This window comes from Eurytemora carolleeae, unplaced genomic scaffold (assembly GCF_000591075.1).
Source record: "Eurytemora carolleeae unplaced genomic scaffold, Eaff_2.0 scaffold88, whole genome shotgun sequence".
NCBI lineage: Eukaryota > Metazoa > Arthropoda > Copepoda > Calanoida > Temoridae > Eurytemora > Eurytemora carolleeae.
The window spans coordinates 150,034-155,293 of record NW_019396040.1 but is presented as its reverse complement, the minus strand read 5'-3'; positions in this window follow the sequence as shown (position 1 = coordinate 155,293).

Here is a 5,260-nt window from a genome sequence, read left to right as displayed (position 1 = left end):
CTATCTGTTGCTTATATAAGGAGAAAATTGTTAAAAACGACTGATACCGAAGAACGTAGTGTCCAATACAAATTCAGAAAGATGCAACATTCAACTCTGATCGTAAACAAATCAATTTAATTCAAAACAAATCATTCAGATATTACAAACAATAGTCCTCGATTATTTTTCGACGCATTCGTAAATAGTTGATATTTCATAATACTTTGTATTTTTCATGATCTGAGAGTTACATTTTCATATTTTCCAGGAATGTTCGAAAATCCAGCGCCATCGAAAATTATTTTAAAAAGACAAAATCAAAAATATTATGAAATATTAACTATATACGAATGCGTCGAAAAATAATCGATGACTGCTGTTTGCAATATCTGTATGATTTGTTTGGAATTAAATTGATTTGTTTACGATCCGAGTTCAATTTTGCATCTTTCTGAATTTGTGTGGATACTACGTTCTTCGGTATTAGTCGTTTTTAAATATCTTCTCCTTATAGACGCAAGATTAGAAGTGATCAAAAGCGCTTTTTTTATCGCATTAAGTATATACCCCCTTTCATTTTTCGCGAACACTCCCTTTAAAGGTTAAAAGAATGCGGCATGAGGGCTTATTTTCTTTGATAATGGCATTCATCATGTGTACAATGCAATTTAATTGGATTTGAATTAAGCCTTAATTATGAAAACCAGTTCTGAAACTAATATGAATCAATAAATAAGTTGTTATCATTGCAAAAGTACATTCTATACTGATTAATATTGTACTATACCTACCTTCTGCAATATTCTACGATAGAATAAATACATCCTTGAATGTATTATAAAACGAGATTTAAATATCTTTAGAGATCTTATCTTCAGATATAATGTAAAACATATTGATAACACAGATGTTAAACTTCGTAACTGAATTGGAGCAGAACCGGTGATTATCTTAATTTTTAGGTTTATGATTTTGTTCTACAGCTGTGATATTATTTTATTATTATTAATAGACAGTTTATTAATAATAGCTTATGCAGTTTTTGTTAAATTTATGAAATAAATGGATTATAAGCCTTTCAAATCTATAATTGATGAGTAATCATATAATTATTGCCTCATACTGCAGTAACAGCATTTATACTGTTTATAGTAAATTGATTTTAACTTTATAATAAACATAGATTCAGCACCTACCATCAATACACCTTTTTCTTATCTTCAGCAACTCATTACCAGGTTAGGGTTGGTTAGATTTCAGATGTAATTTACCGATGAAAAAAAGAACGACGTAAAAATTTGAAATAGATTATTAATAATGTATATATATATTTTCAAAGTGGAAGGGAGTGACCGGCAGTGTATCATCATGTATCACCATGTATCATCATCAACAGAATATGTAGTATTGTGGACAATTTTTTAGGATTCGTTTGAGATATATAAAAGTATTCTAAGACGTATATTTACTGAGTTTGATCGCAAAGTCGACTTTCAAAATCATCTTTTTGGGTGGATACATTTTGAGAATCGTTTTTTTAAATTATTAAATAACGAAGACCTGAAAAAGTTAAAAATATTCTACAGTAAACTAATTAGTTGTTGAGAAAATAAAAATTGATTCTTATCATCAAAATAAATATAATATTTTCATTTTTAAAGTTATTTTGGTCAAAACAAGTTTTAAAATTTCTGCGTGTATTTTTCGCAGGATTTTGAAAAAGTTTAATGTTTTGCGGCACGATTTTTAAGTATACTCAGTCACAAATAGTTTGGATTGAGTGAAGAAAATTGTCGTCTTCATACATGTAGATTTTCAATTGAGGATTCACATGAAACAAACTTTTAAGACATGAGGGTAAATAGAAAAGTGTTGATCCCATTTTTGTCTCAACCTGTTCCTTAACTGTATAATTTTTAAACATTTTTTGTCGTGTTATTCAATAAATATAAAAAAAACTACTTTCAAAATGTATCAACCCAAAAAGATAATTTTGAAAGTCGACTTTGCGATCAAACTCAGAGAATATACAGGGTGTCCCACATCATATTAGACCGTCAACGGGTCTAAATTGCGATTTTCGGGACTAATAAGAAAATTTAATTCGAATAAATCAATTTGAAAAATAACATAAGGCTTATATAAGAATTTTCTTGCGGAAAATGATAAGTTCTTCGAGTATTAAGGGTTTATTTTGTCGTTAAAGATTAGAGATAATCTAATATGATATGGGACGCTCTGTACGTCATAGAATATTTTTATTTGTCTCAAATTAATCCTGAACAATTTGTACAATACTACATATTCAGTTCAACCACCATACACTACCGGTCACTCCCCTTTAGTTTAAAGGAAGATAAGAATTATCAAAACGGTCAAACACTACATTACATTTTCGACCCTGTGAATGTAAATAAAAGTAAAAGAAGAACAAAACTTGCAAATATGAAATTTGCACAAAGAAGAGTTGGTGCACCTTCTGTAAAAACGTTGAATATCCTGATACGCCCCAGTAGCTAGAACCTTAGTAGGATTAAATTTAAAACTGAGCGAAACAGGTATATTTTCAACCAATGAGAAACATTTTTCGTCAAGCTTTTAAAAACCTTTAGAGCGCATTAAGGATAATTCCAGCCTTCAGTTTCGATTCATCAGCGCTCATAGGATCAAGTGCATGTTAATGTTTATTTCCTAAGAAATTATAAAATGATCAAACTCATTTTTATAACAAGTAATGACAATTTTAATCCATACTACGGGAATTCCTATAGTATTTTCATAATTTAAAATAAGATAATGGCAAAAATAAATCCCACAGTTTACATGTAGAACGGAAAATGTATTTTTAACCTCTTTGTATGCTCTTAATTGAAGAAAAAGTTGTACGAATATTTATTATTCAAAAAACTTTAACAAAGCCACAAAAATTTTAACAAATTATTACCAATGAAAAAACAGATTCTAAAATTCAATTGGTGGTAGGTCAATGACTTTTGACCGATATCAGCTTAAATTAAAAGTGCAAATATTAAAAAAATAGATTCTACACTCGCCTTCTCATATTTGCGTTAGAAAGTTGAACATTTAGGTTTTAACTTTAAAAGTCCAAAATATTAGAAAACACTTTTGAAATGGAGAAGCTAATTTGTTGTTGTAAGCTAGGTTAAAAGATATGATTTTTTAATCTCCAAACAATATGTTCAAAGATCGTATATTCAGTTGCATGATGCATAACATTTTCAAAAGCACGACTCTAAAGGCATAGCCATTTAAAAGATTAGTCAAACCCATAATTTATAACTTTCGTTGTTACCCTAAAACGTGACCGCATTGCATTATTTAGCATGATAATATGAAAATTTAATTTGACTTTAAACAATGAGCAAAGGTGCAAAATTTACAATTGTGCACTTCTGTTGATGCAACTTGAAAGGAATGGATATTACATAGTGATAGTGGAGGGAGTGGAATTAAATAATATGGGGAGTAGGAAGGTGTGCGGGGGGATCATTGAAGAGGTTGTGAAACACTAATGTTATTGAAGATCAACTAGGGAAAGTATTATTAGATGTAATTATATAAGATATAAATACAAAATATACACTTACAAAACATCTAATTGCATATGATTTAAGTAACATAAGATATAAGGTACAAAGTACAAAAGATATAATTACACAATCTATAGATAGGGAAATGTTACAAAATATTTAAGATTTTCTCTAGCTCATATTCCTTTTGTATTTAAACACAAAAATAGTTCAGCTGAACCAGAAAATAGTTCAATTGTGGTTCAGTTGAACTATTTTTACGTTCATTTACAATCCTAGCCGCATTGCTTGGCCCCCTAGCATGTTCTAGACGCAGCGCTCGGCACAGAAACTGTCTTAACCGCACCTAACTCTGAAATAGTACAATTTAGTGTACACATAAAAATAGTTCAACTGAACCAAAAAATAGTTCAAATGTATGCATGTATTATTTCAGGGTTAGGTAAGGTTAAATACTTTTTGAGCCGAGCGCTGCGGCTAGGACAGACTAGGAGACCGAGCGCTGTGGCTAGAAGTTCAAATGAACCAAAAAATAGTCTAAACGAAATGTTCAAATGAACAAACTGCTTGTAATTTTCTCCTGTTAATTTTGTAATTATATGTTTTGTAAATATGTCTTTTGTAATTATAACTTATGTTACTTATATTTTTTGTAACGTATATTTTTTGTAATCATATGATTTTTAATTATATGTTTTGTTATTATATATTTTGTAATTATAGCTTATGCTACTGAGACACTTTGACAACTGAGTTCTAGTCTCAACTCTGATTTTCTCTGTCCCCATAACTTTCAAACCCGATGTCGAAAACCTATGATATTTCAAACTATGAAATCTGAAAGTTTAAAGATTTATCAGTTTGAAATATAAAGCTTCATGTTGCACAAATAAAGGGATAAACTAAATTTAGTTTGTGGCAAAAACGTAATGCCCTTGAGAGAGATTAGCACTTCATCACTTAACTTTAGTTATCCAGCCTGCACTCTGCCTTCGGTTCATTTAAAAAATAGATTTATTTAGCCTATGTTATCCCCAGGATACCCATGGGTTCCCTCAAAAAATGTCAGCCCATTTGGTCCAGCCGTTTGGCCAACTATAGCTAACAGATAAACATATAAGCATAAGATTGCTGAAAGGCATTAACCATCATGTAAGTGAGATTCTGATTCCTGAAAAATATATTCAAATCTTTTGATTTGAAGCTGATACTTCAAGTATAAATGTATAACCAATTTTAATAAACAATAGAAAAAGCTCTAGATTTTTTATATATCTAATATATATCAGTATATATATGAGCGAAGAGCTTTTTATATAAACACAGACTTTGGACTCGACAAAAAAAATGACTTATCTCCTTCGTTAAGGACATAGATTCAGATTGATATGAAAAGTTTCATACATTTTTTAAATTTGGTCGACTTTGAAGTGTCGCAACACCTTAGCCTTTAGTTTTACCTCACTGACTCACTTTTGATATTTTGGAGCACTAACAATGTACATTTGAAACTACGAAACACTTTTTTAGCATTAGTTTTCAAAAAGTTTTTGGTGCGAGATTCTCATTGATCAGTGTGAAAGAGAGTATAAAAGTGTACGGGTTTCCACTGGATATCAAAGAGGAGTTCAATAAACCGTCTTCACAATATGGAGATCGACGGCCATGCATTATAACGCAAAATTCTGACCTCATTACATGTTTGATAATGATGTTATGTAATGCTG